Source organism: Musca autumnalis, unplaced genomic scaffold (genome assembly GCF_047663935.1).
Source record: "Musca autumnalis isolate F117 unplaced genomic scaffold, ASM4766393v1 scaffold_2, whole genome shotgun sequence".
In the NCBI taxonomy this organism is placed as follows: domain Eukaryota; kingdom Metazoa; phylum Arthropoda; class Insecta; order Diptera; family Muscidae; genus Musca; species Musca autumnalis.
The window spans coordinates 265,075,992-265,092,504 of NW_027411755.1; the positions used below are offsets into that span (position 1 = coordinate 265,075,992).

At 36.7% G+C, this 16,513-nt stretch overlaps 1 protein-coding gene across 2 annotated transcripts in view; it reads left to right on the forward strand.

Annotated features, from left to right (window-relative positions):
• Ccdc85 (coiled-coil domain-containing protein 85) overlaps nucleotides 1–16,513 on the forward strand; it is a 78,720-nt gene that overhangs the window by 47,507 nt on the left and 14,700 nt on the right. The gene's annotated exons all lie outside the window — the stretch shown is intronic.

The window sequence follows — 16,513 nt, forward strand, 5'->3', positions numbered from 1 at the left end:
GTCCGCAGTTGTTGCTGCTACATAATCTGAAGAACAATGCCAATCAGGCATTCATAGCTTCGCAAATATGTTTGTTACTTTGTTCACAGATTCGTTGTGGATACTCAGAAACTGGTTAATGGAGCGTTAAGGAAAACCGATCAGTGTTTAAACATCACCTCCCCCATGCCACCACAGCCATCGTCAATACCTCTCCAACGCCTTTGTGTGATGTGTGCTGCTCGTAGTTGATATTGTGCCAGGCGACATAAAAACCCAACGAATAGTGTAAGTGAGCGAGCCAGCCGCTGAGTGTATGAACAGCATTGTGTGTGGGTGAGCAGACTTAGTGTCACATTTCCGGCGCATTGGTGGGAGTATTTGTATCCCCATTATGTATTTTTGTCCGTCCGTCCATCTGCCAATCTTTCTTTCATTCATACAAAGTTTAGAGTTTTCTTTACAGTTTTCATATCACTTTTCAAATGCTTCAGTCGACAGTCTTCCATTCGCTTCGGATCGTCATTCCTTCAAATGCTTTCATATGCAAATCATTAAAAATCTACATTTTACGATTACTCCTAAGCATCTGCCAATTTATGAGTGGGGAAACCCACAAAATGCATTTATCAAATACAGAGCGTTTATTTGCGTCTGTAGTCAATGATACACACAGACACAAACAAAGTACGGAGTTTTCTAATTAAAAATTGTAAAGTGGGGAACAGCGTCTGTACACCTACAGGAAATTTAGACGATATTTCATTATTTATTAGGGAGCAGTAAATTCGAGTTAATAAAAAGCCAAACTCGTTGATTATTTTAAATTAAAAATTAAAGTAAATGGTACATTTTGGACAGAACAATTTTCTAACTTCAACTAAGTTTGAATAAAATATGACGAAGGCCAAATTTTGGACCAATTCGGTTGATCAGTTCGAGAGTTATCCTGCGCTCCAGTCACTACACATGGCGCCATAGTGGTTTTTTCCACCTTTCGGGTTATTATCTCAGAAAGTATGGATTTGCCCCTGAAAAAAGTTGTACCGTCGTAATATGGACAGCGAATACAAGTTGTTACAACAAAAATCAAAGCGATTCAGGAACAAGTCCTTAAACGGAACTTATCCAAAGTTTTGTGTGGGGAGGTACCCGAAGGAGTGGACCGATATGGCTCATCCACATCTATGTCTGGTAGAAATTTCACGATGTTCAAAGTATGGAACAACTTTTGTGGGGGTGGTATCTGAAGGGTGGGACCGATATGGCTCATCTTCGAACTTAAACTAAGTTTGGACAAAATCCCAGCAAACTAAATGTCGGATGTCCGACACGTCTGAATTTCGGAAGCAACGTCAGATTTCGTTCCGATTTCTAAACGATTTTTCGGATCGGAAATAGTTCAGATTTTGTACCGATTTCGTTCCGAGACCGAATTTCGGACCAAATCGGTTCAACCGGGCGAGAGTTATTGTGCGCTCCAGCCAGAAAGTCAGAAGGACATTTCTAAATCGACTCCAAATTGTCTGAAACAGATTTCGTCCAAACATACTTGGGGTCTAAAACATTTTTTTGATGAATCACATTTTGCCCGTATGAAAGTGTATATACCCTCGTTAGTCTAAAGACTGAGGGTATAAAATGCCTGTTTTACAGTCTATAATGGTACTTCCTTGATTATAGAGAAGAAAGTCCGGAGATCAGGTTGACGATCAGATAAGGAACATTGAGGAAATGTATCCACAATCGTTATCAAACGATTCTTTTCACCAAACCGGTGGAAAAAGAATTGAAGAAAAATATTGCATACACCGCAGTGCGGAAAACAACTCAAGTTCCGCCAACTACTTTCGTTGTGATTGAGAACTACGGTCTGAAAAAATCTGCAAAGATCTCATCAAATACACAACCAACCTGTTGGTGGCTGAACTACCCGTAATTTGATATTTGAGACTCCCTGCAGTCACGAAACTTCTTCACCAAAAATTGTCAACCCAGGTCCGGAATGTCAACGATACCTCCCCATTTTCGGTATTTTGAGAGTTTTAGCAAAATTGTTTACGGAACTACCTGTTATTTGATATTTGAGTTTTCCAGTGGTCACAAAACTTCTTCACTAAAAATAGTCCCCATATAACAGTTACCTCCCGATTTGCGGTATTTTTTGGGTTTTAGCCACATTTTTGACTGAACTATCTGTAATTTGCCATTCCTTGGCGTCGTGAAACCTTTCCACCAAAAATGTTAAACATAGGTCCATATAACGGTACCTCCCGATTTTTCTGTTTTTTGAGAATTGTAGTTATATTTTTTAGAGAAATAGCGATAATTGAATATTTGATGTTCGCAGTGATTGCAAAACTTATCTATCAAAAATAGTCAACCATCCATGTCCATGTATTGGTATAGCCCCATTTTAACGGTACCTACCGATTTTCGGAATTTATATAATTTTAGCTACATGTTTTCCAAAATAGCGGTAATTTGACATTTGAGGTTCTCTGCAGACACGAAACTTCTCCACGAAGTTGTTTTTTTCAATAAGTTATAGAATTTTATACCTACTACATTTGGATTTCAATGCTACATACTAACTTTTGCGACAGACTGTAAATAAACACATTTTCATTTTTAATAACTAGCCCATCTGACCTTGTTTTGAATCCAAAAAGCGCTTCTTAAGCAGGTCATAGCACGTTAATTGATCTTTCAATAGGAGAAAGTAAATTAATGGTTAGGCCATTCTTCATTTCTTGTTAGAAATAAAAAACCAATTGGGCGTCTGCCACTGCCTATGAAAAGTGAGTGTTTGGACAGCAACAATAAATTGTTAGCCATGTAAACACCTAATTATGCTGGGCACATTCACACAAATCAATTAACGTCGTTAGAGGCATAGATTAATTACTTTTTTTCAATTTCTTCAAAAACTTGGAGTTGAACCTATAATAAATTTTAATGTGATAAAAAATGTGTTAAGGGCAAGAACTTTATAACGCTGATTATCGAACAAAATTATTATTTTTTTCTTTGAGTGTATTATACCCAACCAAATATGACAAAACATGCGTACACGCTTTGATTTTTTTCTTCTTCTGTTGCTGTTGTTGCTTCGGACTCCGAATCCGAATGATGGTTACTGTTTGTTTGCTTTAACAAAAATCAACACCATTCGAACCATGAAATTGAGTGTTTAATTAAGGAAAACGCCATGAAACACTCTCGACTATGCGCCGCAACTTCAGCGCAAATAAACAAATGGAAATCTTATGGACCTTTTGGAGTTAATTCATCGTGGAACTTGATATACGTTGTATGTTGTTTGTTTTTTGTTAAGTGGAAGGGGTAATTTTGAAAATATTTTTTATTACAATTTGATTATTTTCTTTTCTTCTTCTTGCTATTCTCATTACGACTCGATTCCAAGGTTGATGATTTGCCTAAGTGCTGAGTTAATTTGATTAGATTGTATTGTATTGGATAAGAGGGGAGGTCTGGAACCAAACAAATTAGGGATATTTTTTATGAATTTTTAAGGGAATGTTAATTTTTTGTAATGAAAAAAAATTTTCACAAAATTGTTGTAAATGCAATAATTACACTGGTCAACACGACTTTTGTTTCAACCTAATTTTTTTGTAGTTTCTAACTGAAATCGGTGAGTTATTTTCAAATCCGGTCGCGGTTTTTCTCCATCAGCTCTTGTTCTTAAGATATAGCTCAAAATCATTTTTTACGAGTTTTACTCAGAATTTCGTTATATTGTTTGTGGATTTTCGACACTAATATACCAAGGAGATGTTGTACGCTCGATACGAAAAGTTTTTAAAATAATTATAATGAATATATATCAAAAAATATGGAAAACATACGACGAACCTTCTAAAAATTGCATATTTTGAGTATTTATGCTGTAATTACGTCATCGGGGGAAGTCATAGGATCTTCATATGGCATACCGGATATGCTTAGGGCGTCTTCTATACAGTCCAGTATTCAAATATATAATATAGCGCCCATGTTTCGGCCATAACCTAAAAATCGTCAAAAATCGATATTTGCGCGACCCAGACATTGCGAAAATTGTATTGATACTGTACTGCCATCTGCACCTCAAGATTATTATTGTAAAAAGTGGTCTGAGTAAAGCAAATTGATTTGCATACTTCTAGGGGGAATAATTAAATAATCAGGGCAATCATGAATATTTCCCTCGGAATTTTCCGCACGGAAAATAATTTAAAAAAAATTGAAATTCTTTTAATATCAATATTTTGAAACGTTGAATACTAATAAATTCACTTGTTTATGAAATATACTCGCCGTATTGATAGAAATTTTTCCTTTTTTTTAAATAAAGAAGGAAATAAAAAATTTTGATATGGGGGAAAGAGAACAAATTCCGCACGGAATTTTTATTCATGATTGCCCTAATTATGAAATATCGAACTACTAGAACTAGGCTTATTGTTGCAATGAGATTACATTATATATTTTAGTACATTATCCGTTCTTTTATTTTAAAATATATAACTTATTATTTTTTGGCCATTCAAACTAGCCTCGAAACACAATACATAATTCCCCTATAATTTTTTTACCAATGAATTTTTCATGTACATGCCTATCTATGTACATGATGACGTTGATGGTTGGTTGGTTCGGAATTTGTCTGTCATTCACAAACAAGATTTTGAATATTCATTACTAAATAAGCAGCCAGACGGATTATATTGACAACATTAACATCAATAATAATAATTAAACAATTTTTGTTTGTATTTCAATTCCAGCAAAAGCAATTGCGCAAACATAAGTTAAGTGGTATTCAATATTTTTTAAACTAGCCTCCGACATAAGAAATAAATTCCAGTATATGTGACTTGATTATCCCCTGCACTATTATGGATAAATGGCTACAACGGAACATTAGTCAAAGTATGTCCAAAACAATATACACAGAAAAAAATATTTCAAGAATTTTTACATATTTTCGTTCGTGATGTAGTTTTTTCATACCGTACAGGTACCTCACATAAGATACATGTGTACTTTTTTATTTCCATCCGAAAGCAACTATTTTTTCAAAAAATATGTAAGATTTTCATGAGATGCAAAATCACTTTCCTATTTTTCCCTATATTCCGTTCTTTGCTCTCATATTTCCTCCCTTGTTTGGTAAATGCTCTCAACTTTGTTCTCGTTTTCTTTGAAATGGTCTCGTCGTCTCACCATCGTATTGACAATGTATCAACAAAACACAACACAACCTCCACCATCGTCTCACCATCGCATTGAGACTATATCATCAAACCACCACACTACACATATACACACCACAACAACATACCCAAACTACCACTGTAGGTCCCAACAATTTTGTTGTTAGTTAACTGATAAACTAAATAACTACAGTGTGTTTGGTGTCGAAAAAACAAAGTGTTTGGATGTATAATTCGCAACTACAAATTTTTAATTTCTTGAATATAAAGGCAACATCTAATATCTCAACCTAGTGCTGATAGACTCAACATGTATGTACATATGTTTCGTATTGTTCTGCTATGTTAACAATACGATAAACAACTACAGTGAAAATTCATTAGAAGAAACCGTAAATTACAACAATACAAAATAAAAGCATTAATTAATAAAAAACAGCAGCAAAATTTGTCTCTGGCTTGGTTGGTGGTGTGTGGTGGTTGTTAGTCAATAAAAACAAAAACAACAATTCGCCAAAATTGTTTTTTTCAATCTCTCAGAAAAAACCAGTATATTTTTTTTTTTTGCTTTATGAAAAGCGTTCATGAAATGCAGAAATTTGAACATCCATCCTTTATGTTTCCTTTAGTCATTCGATTCGCTTTGGAAATAATTATCACATGCACACTTATGTTTCACTATTTAGGATAAAAATTTCACTCATCGAATTAAATAATTGTTTTAGAGCCCAAGTATATTGGACAAACCCATAATTGAGACGTTGATAAACAGATTTTCGACCACAGAGATCATGCACTGACCATATAAACGCACCTCGAATCGTTGAGGAACTATTCGTAGAATCAGCCCTCGTATATCGACTATAGGCTTTCAACCGTAACAGTGTTCGTTAGGGCTGCGTCTTTTATCCACTTGTATTCATACTTGTCCTCGATTGTGTCCTACACAACACAAACATATAAATTCTAGAAATCCCGATATACAATGGCGCCCCTATGAAAACCTAAGCGACCTAGATTACGCTGATAACACTTGTCTCTTCAGCCATTCTCTCGCTGGAACTAAAGCGAATTTGGAAAATGGAAAGGTGGAAAGGTTATATTCCCAAAAAACGACACTGACCTAAACAAAAACGCCTTCGAATAGAATCCCCAGAGTACAAGGCGCAGAGGACGTGCCAAGTTGATATGGATAAGAACAACACAAGCAGAAAGCAAAAACTTCGTAACATGACCAGAAATACGAAGAATCGCACACGATAGACAACGTTGGAATAAACTAGTATTCAACCTATGTGATGTCCAAATATTGCCAAGGAAATAAAAAAAAATATTTGAACGATGTCCGCTTCAGACAAATTGGGAGTTGATTTTCTCATTTTTTGGCAGCAGGTTGGTCTCTAACAAAAACAGTTTTTTTTACGGAGCAAGTCCATACTTTTGAGATTATGGTGCCCTGCTGGCCACGATAATTGACTCTTGCGACTACTGGGTACCAAAAAGAGCCAACAAAATTGGCTCTTGCGACTACTGGGTACCAAAAAGAGCCAACAAAAGTGGCTCTATTGGGTTTAAGTGATGCCAATGACATCACTTACATGATACATACATGATTTTTGGCATTCAAGCAAGCGTCGTAGCAAGTGAACCGTGAAAAACAACAAACAAAAACAATTAAATAAAATGGATAATCCGGAAAATTCAGATCACCAAGTGTATAGAGATATTGTTTTCGGAAATATCCTTCCACCATACATTGTTAATCAAAGAAAAGTATTAATTATCAAAGCCTTATATGGAAAGACGGCTTTTATTAACGACCGTGACCGCCTAGGAGCAAAATTGCCGCACATTACTGAAGTGGAGGGTTGGTATCCAAATTCCCCTATGGGATTTACAGCCTCTACTACATGGAAACTGAAAGAATTCTTTGACAGTATGCTGAGAAAGCAAAGATCATGCGTTATGAGCTTTGATGCTTTGAATGTCAGGGGCGGTCTTATAGTGAGTCAATACTGCTTCCTGCTCACCGGAATTTTTGAAAACTGGACAGTAATCATTGGTACGGAGGCCCATGAAACCTACACGGGCGATTTGGTCGGCCAGATGGTGTCCATGATGTTGAATGCAGCTCAAACAATCGGTGCAAACGTAGTGCTGAACGTCTGCGATGCGGCGTCGACACATAGGGAGCTATTGCCAAACTGCGGTGAAGGTAACATTCAACATTTCGGCAACAATCTTTTCGCTTATGTCATGTACCACCTCCTGGGCACATTCAAAAATTGAGCAGTAACATGCAAAAGAACCCAGCTTAGTTTCTTCTTTGTGGAACCTTACTACGAATTTAAAGGCTATTTCCGGAGAAAATATGACTTCGCGACGTTCAATATCGAGAAATATCAAAATCTCTTCAATGACCAAGTTGTGACTGACTTAAAGGCACTAGCGAAGCTGTTCGCGGATGCAGAAGATATTGAAGTTTTGAATAACACAATAATATTTGTTGAAGTCATGACACTTTTTATTGCAATGCTGTCAACAGAAGCAGAAGAAGATAACTTGTTCATAAACTTCTAGTAATACGACGTATGAAGGAATTTCTGAACGAGACGGACTATTCTTTAAGGCCTTGGTTTTTTCATCTTTAACAGCATTAGATAGAATGCTATGTAGGTACGGAAACAACAATATCAACAAATTTACAACCCACTTCACAGTGGAACAATTTATATATGACATAAGAAAACGGGTAGGAGTAAAGCCAAGTCCTGCGATAATGGAATACATGAAGAGAAAATTTGATGCGGCTGTTGAGTCTTCTTCTTCTCTTGAAGATGCATATACACTATTTTCTATTGATAAGGATATATATATAGGGTAAGATGAACGTGAGACTTAATTTAATGTTTTTGGCCTTGATGGCTTATATTACAAAATGAATTAAATAAATAAATAAAATTTAACTCGCCTTTTTATTATTTATTCTAGAATGGGTAGGAATGCTTCGCATGCCGTAAGGGAATCAGCTCTTGACGCCACTGCCATCATCGACAATATTCCAGTTCCAATATCCAGTACGTGAGCTTCTCTTCCCATGCTATGCAAACGAGCTATAGTTTTTCTTAAAGCTTGAAAATATTTTTTGTTCCTCTCCCAGTCTGAAAGTTGCAAAAAAACCATATGACACCGTGTGAGGTGGTTGGACCGCAAGATAACTCTCGAACGGATCTGCCGATTCGGTCCAAAATTTGGCCTTAGTAATGTTTTGTCTAAACATAATTTAAGATCGAAGATGGATTATATCGGTCCACTCCTTTTGTACCTCCCCCACAAAAGTTCAAAAATGTTCGGAAAGATTGTGTCACGATAACTCCTGAAGATAGTGGCCGATTTGGTTCATACTTTACACATTCTAATATATGTACCATATATAGATCATGTTCGATATTTTTGTCCACTCCATCCGGTACCTCCCACACAAAAATTTCGGATAAGTTCACTTTAAGACCTGCTATCGAATCACGTTGATTTTTGTTAAAGCAACTTACATTCGCTGCCTCAATTACGATGGTAAACGTTTTTACAGAGGCAAGTCCATACTTCCATTCCTTTAAGTACCACTTCCGCAAAACTTTTGAACTTTAATCGTAATCAACATTTTTATCGGTTCATACGCCCAAAATTTTGAAATCCACTAAATACATAAGTTTTTTGGGAAAAAAGTGTTTTAATTTACACAGGCTGACGGTATATCTCGGCAAAGCCGACTGATACTTTTTTACTTGTTTTGTAGTACAATACTATATTTTTTAAATAAATAAAAACAACATTCTGGCTATTAATTTAAACTATATTTGAGTTTATTTGAGTGCCACTAATATTCTGTTTTAATATCAAAAAGTCTAAAAATCAATTAAAAACCCCCTATTCGTGTCCCTAAAATGCTGGACATCATTTCTATTAGTTCCCACATAGACAACTATTGTTTCGACACGCTACAATTATGGATCAAATCAAAATTAACTGTGTAGGGAGGGAAGCATTCACATATTTCCTAAATAAATCACCATATTAAGTTTTTTTGTGAAATGAATGGCAGTCATATGAGAACCACTTCAAATACTTAAAATCAGTTCAAATTATACTATGAAGGCCATTCACACAAACACACACATATGTACATAAAATTAATACAAATGTATATGTATCGATCAACAATTACCCTGGTAACATCTCTACCAAGATTAAGTTTCATTTCTTCCTTCTTCATTTTATTTCAAAGAAGTCTAAAACGCTAATAACCATGGCGGTTTTGGTATGAATTCCCCCTAGCGTGAGATCGCCAAAAAAGTACAAAGACACAACAACAACGCCAGATGATATATAACTATAAAAAGCTATCAATCAGCATTATTATGATCCCCCTCCACCACATTTAGTTGGCCGGCTCGGACCACCTTCGCTAAGTCGCATTGAATAACTAAAGAAGTTTCCCCCTCATTCAATTGCCGGCCAAGCCACCCGACTACAGATGGTTGGTTGGTTTCCAGCGTCAATCTTCAACAGCGGACATAAATAACTACATAATATACATCAATGTAAGGCAACATACATATTTTAAATTCTATGGCAGGCAAAGAGAAGTTGGGATGGGATGTTGTTTGGAATGGCATGGTATGGATGGGTGTCCATAGCTGCTGCTGCTGCTAACAATGATGAGGGACATTACAATGAAGAAGATGTACTGAAATGACTACATTTTTGCAAAATTTAAGTTATGTTTGTGTTGGTCGGTCGGAACTTTGGTGTTGTGTGAAAAAAATATTTCGGTTCTTTTTTTTTTGGGAGCGTTTTTTATAATTTACCTAGATTTCCGCCGTCAGAGTGTCGACGAATGAATGATTTGTAATGGAATGTCGAATGTCTGCTAGTCAGTCATATCGGGCCAGTCTGACGAACCAAACAATCGGCCGGGTAATCAATGTGGCATTACTGCTCATTAACCGTAACTGCTGAGACTCACGATGATGTTATTTTTATTGTTTTCTCTCTCTCTTTTTTGGCGATTTACTTTTGTTTTGCTCGTTTTATTTGTTTTGACTTTTATCTTTGGGTATTTTGCAATTTGTGTGTGGCGGTTGGTCTCGCCGATCTTTTGACGGATTTAGAGTTCTTTGTTTGTGGCAATGATGATGATAATGTTATTTTGTATAGAGGAAAGGTAATAACGCTGCCGCTAATGACAAGCCAAAGCCATATCAGGGTATGGAATTTGATGTCCAACAATGAAGGGAGTATTTTAAGGGAATTTAAGCATATATATGTTTGTTGTGATATGTAAACGTGGGGATTGATTTTGAATTCGACAGGAATATAAATACATGCATATGTTTGACGTAGAGCAGCCATTCGAACTGAAAATATTTTGTAAAAAATCGGTGGGAAAGTGTATTGATTTCTTAAATTTGGATCATGCATTCCAGCTGAATTGATGATATTAAAATGGCACATAATTTGCAAACTATTCCCATCAACTTTTACCAACACAGCGCTTATATCCGAACCCTGCGATGGAATCATTGTTCATTGTCTTAACAGTGGTTTTAGTGATGACAATGATTTGGACATAAAACATGACTAAGGTTTCTCACATTTCAGTTTTTGGTTACTTTTGTCATCAACTGTCAGCTTAACATTTACAGTGTTTTGAAATCGTATTTAATTCGAAGCAGGTATGTGCTAACGTTTCACAAATTTATTCAAAATTGCATAAATAACAAGTAAACAAGTATCACTCGGCTTTGCCGACAGAGATATAACCTCAGCCTGAGACATAATGAAAAGAACCAAATCGAGTTTAGGTTATTTTTTTAGAACATTATTTTTGTAATTAGTACTGCGAGAGCTATCCGAAATAAAGTTTCCAAATTTATGTGCGAACACGTCTGAATCTGTAATTAAGCCTAAATATTTGAAATTTTGTGAGGGAGGTACCGGAAGTAATTAACCAATATAGTCCATCTTAGAATTTAACGTAAGTTTGGAAGAACGAAATGGAGGACTTACTTTAAGAGCTATAGTTGGTGGTCGTATAGCTTTAGGGTAAATATCACAGTCAGTATGGTCTTACCCCCGATACAAATTATATTGTCGTAATATGAGCTTAAAAACAAGTAAACAAGTTTCAGTCGACTATGTCGACAGAGATGTACCCTCAGCCTGTAACATAGCCTTAGAACTATCCGAAATAAAGTTTCAAACGACTAGAGGGATACAGCACTGAATCAATGAATTAAATCATCTGAAGAGAAAGTGAATTGTGGGCAACGGTTAAATAACTCTCGAACCACGGAAGGAGGGAAGATAGAACCTCAGTCACGTTTGGCGTCGTTACTTTGACTGATCCGAAGAGGTGCGCAAGTTATTTCAATCGACAGTTTGTCGAGCACCCCGGGAGTGACAGGGCAAATAGAAGAGCACTACGTCGCATCAGATCTCTTCCTGCCGAAGATGAACCACCACAGTTTACCATGAATGATGTTGGGAATGCCATCAGGAATGCAAAATCGTCCACAGCGTTGGGCCCTGATGGAATATCCATGGTAATTCTGAAACCGCTGGATGAGCCGGGTGTGAAGTATCTCACTAAAGTTTTCAACCTGTCGCTAGCCACCCTCATTTTTCCCGAAGTCTCTAAAAAGGGCAGGGTGTTTCAACTACTGAAGCCAGGCAAGGATGCCAGCAAAAGTGAATCGTACAGGCCGATTTCGCTTTTGTCGCCAGTAGCAAAGACCCTTGAGGCCTTAGTCCTCCCCAGCGTCATAAATAGCTATCTAGTTGTCGATCATCAGCATGGATTCGGTAACCAGCACAACACGCCTTCTCCACATATATTTGTCGAGGACTCAACCAGGATAGGCCGTGTGATAGAACGGTGATGGTGACGCTTAACTTATCAAAAGCCATTGTATTGTCAAGCAATTAACGATGTTTGAGGACATTGAACAGACAACTCTCTGGCCAAGTCTGAAACGTTGGATAATCAATTATATGTGTGGACGCCAGTCGTACGTGGAATTCAGGAGTGAAACAGGGAGTTTCCCCGGACTCCGGACTGTTTAACCTCTACATCTCTCAGTGGATCTGTGGTTACATCCCATCGAAGCAGCCACTTTCCAGGAACTGGACCCAGAGCCAGATTGAGCAGAAGAACGAACACGCAAGCACACAATAATAAACACTGTTACAACAACAACCTGCTGTAAATATTTCAAAACTATTCTAGACATGTCCCTAAACTGCACTTTTGTGAGCAATTTAGAAATTTTCTGTGGGAGGTACACGAAGAAGTGGACCGATATGATCCATATTCGAACATTATTTAATTGTAAAATAAATATTACGATGTGCAAAGGTTGGGCCAAGGTTGGACAAAGGCACATTCGTTGGTCGCTGTGGATTTTTTAGAGGTGTAAACACGACCACAAGAAGTACAACAATGTTCAACTTCTGTAAGGGAGGTACGCGAAGTTTTTTTCCCCCATATAGACGTTCTTGGAACTTGATGTACGTTTGGAAGAATTTTTGCTACGTGCAAAGTTTCGGGCAAATCGGATACTTCTTCTCAGTAAGCAAAAAATTGAACCGAGGTAAAAGGGTTCGGAAATGTACTTTCCGATTTAAATGGCGGTTGGTGTATCAGCTAACAAATCTATTTAAACTCTGACAATGCTAGAAACATATTAGAAACATATTTGGTCATATAGAGCTATTAAACGCGATCTTGTATTCGATAATACGATATTAAAATATCGATCTGCTTTTATTAGGTCTTTTTCAGTATTTGGTGGAATTTATAATGTCCATAACCATCATTGAAATACGCCATCGGTTTACGTATTACCTTGACGCCTTGAATCTTAAACAATTCGGATGGTAAACATCGGGTCCGGCTATCTTGGCTTAAATCTGGGCAGTAGATATATTTTCAATACTTAAAGGCCAGAGATTCAATCCCTAAACAGAACATCAGATTTTTCGGCTGCAAATCTTCTCAAAATGCTAAGTATTTTAACTATGGAAAACTTCTCTTTAGGTGGTTTGACATCCCCCTTTATAACATCAGAATTTGACATATTCATTCTACTGTAAGATCAGGCAATTCGTTGTTCATGTTTTGCATTGCAACAAAAAGTATCTGTTACATTTTGTTCCGAATATAAGCATGACGGCTGTAATCTACTTTTATTGTTTCTCAACAACAACAGCAACAAAAAAAGAGTTTTGTCTTATTTAAAGCCCTAAACAATGTTGCCTCTTTGCAATTTTCATCTTCTTTTATTTGCAACCAAATATGGGCTCAGAGTTTATGGCTTGAATTACAAAAAAGGGCTCATACCCAGATACTTGGTTAGTTTGCCGGTTCAAATTTTAAAGTCAAAGAAAAACTGAATTGCCTTTCGTTTTCATCTTAGTTTTGTTGTGGTGATCATGATGATAGCATTACTGGCTGGCTGGCTGGTGGTGGTGGTGGAGGGAGGCACATACCTAGCATTTGGAGATCTTTTGGCCCCTATTCACCATTACATACAAACTTAATGTTGTTATTGAAAAGATTGCTTTTGGTGATGTTGTTGTGGGCTGGTTAGTTTGCTGTTTCGTTTGGCTGGCTGGTCTGAGCCATGTTTTATCAAATACATGAGTAATTCGATGATTTACAACACAATTGTTCAAAATACGGCTGAAAGATCTTTTTTTTCCTCTTTGAGGAGGAATATCTAAACGAGCATAGCAGAGCCGCAATATAGTCTTTACATGGCTGGTATTTTTGCTGTTATTCTTGTTGTTTATTATTGTTTCGGTGTTGTTTGTGGCGTTGTCATGGCTGTCGTTTGCTGTTCTTTACAGAGGAAATGGCCAATAAAAAGATGCAATATGTACCACACCAAAGAATCCATACGAAACGGAAAGGCAAAATAAAACCTTCATTCATGTGAAACCACCACAAAAATAAGCAACAACGAAAAAATGAAAAGAAGAAACTTAAAATACATATAGCAAAGAAGGAAAACAAATGCATTTTCCCTCAAAACACTGATTCTGTGCCAGAGTTGCCATTTTGAATATTTATGAACAAAAATGGGCTGAAATGTTGAAATTTCTAGTCCACCATAAAATCATCACTTTAATTGGCACTTCGAATTAAAAAGTATCAATCGGCATTGCCGACAGAGATCTACCATCAATCAGCCTGGGTTAATTGAGACATCTATGGAAAGATCCTCTGACTTTCGTATTGACAGATTCGTTGTAGTTGTTAAACTTCGTCAAAATATTTGCACACTCGTGCATTGTTCCTCGAAAATGCAACTAAATGCATCAGAAATAAACATGATTGATTTTTACCTGTGTTAAAAATGCGCAATTGTGATGTTTTGAAATACATAGCTTCGCATTTGTTAAGTATTACGGCGTTATGAAGCACAATACTTCAGACAAATACACAATCGATATCGTTTTTTTTTTAATTAATTTCTCGTTGGAGTCGAAATTAATGTTTGCAAGTGAAAACGTAAATACGAAGATTCGAAGTCACACAATCGCCATTACGTGACCTGATTTCGCTGTTGGTAGCAGCTCAACAGACATATCGGCTGTTAGTGTTATCGAACTTTTCATTTCTCACGTGCAATGTGTTTTCTTGCAGTGATGAGCTTTTTCCCATTCAACCTGTTTGGCTTCCACGACAAACGCTTTTTATTATTGTTAGAGCTATTGAAACATTATATCAGTAAGCCCGAAAAAACATAATATTGCTCATAATAGGATTACCAGGAGTATCTTCGGTAAAAATTTCAAAACGATCTTTAGACAGCCCATAAACTGAACTTAAGTGAAATTTTGAAATTTGGTGATGGAGGAATCTGAAGATGTCCGAGTTTCGTTCAAATCGGATAATCGTTTTATAAGTTATAGTGCTAATCAGTTGTGGACCGATATATTTCATATTCCCTCCTGATCTAATTTTAGGAAATACTTTGATGTGCAAGGTTTAGATGAAATCAGTTATGTATTCCATTCGAGTGTTAAATTGCGCACCATTTTTAAACTTTTGCGAGGGAGATAGCCAGAGGAGTAGACCGATATGGCCCAAGTTTGGTGAAAATATAACATACCTAGGCCCGTTCTTACATCTTGTATTTAAAGCCCATCTTTGTTATACCTTACTTTAAGAAAAGTAGGGAATAAAGTTAGCATTACAAGAGATTTATTATTACATCTGTCATTTAAAATAAATGTTACATTTTGTAAAAATTTTTCATGTTTTAAATTAACTACACAATTTAACTACAGAAAGGATGTAATAATGGGCCTTAGATGGCTTTATATTCCAAACAGAACTTTACGTTCCATAAGAACTAAGAAAAGCTTTCCAAACGTGATGATCTACTTCTGGTTAAAACATTAGGTTCTACACAAATTGGACCTAATCGGTTACTCAGTTCGAGAGTTATAGTGCGCTCCAACTAGCCAGCTAAAACTACTATTTCGGTGAGCCTAAGAGCTGATGGTATTAAACGGCATTAACTGCATTGCGGTGAAAATTTTTGAACTTTAGAGGGAGCGGTACCCAAAGGAGGGGAACGTTTTCCACCATCGAACTTTATCTAAAATTCTCAGAAATATTACAGTATGCAAATCTAATATCAGTATACAGTTCGGAATTGTCCCTTATGGTGGTTTTTGTTTAGGTTCAGAGATTACGGATGGCCTTTAAATCTATGAGAGCCTAATTATACCCTCAGCATTTATGCTAACGAGGGTATATACACTTTTATACGGGTAAAATGTGCCTCATCAAAATAATTGTTTTAGACCCCAAGTATGTTTGGACGAAATGTGTTTCAGACAATTTGGAGTCGATTGAGCAATGTCCGTCCGTCTGTCTGTCTGGCTGGAGCGCACGATAACTCTCGAATGGATCAACCGATTCGGTCCAAAATTTGGATTTCGTAATATGTATTTTGTCCAAACTTGGTTTAAGTTCGAAGATGGGTTATATCGAAAAAGTTCGGAAAATTTGTACGTACGATAACTCTTGAATGAAGAAACCGATTTGGTCCATAATTTGCAACTCGTGAAATGTCTACCAGACTTAGATGAGGTTCCAATATGGACTCAATCGGTCCACTCCTTCGGGTACCTCCCACACAAAATTTCGGATAAGTTCAGTTTAGGACTTGCTCTCGAATCGCTTTGATTTTAGTTTTAGCAACTTGTATTCACTGCCCCCCATACGACGATACAAG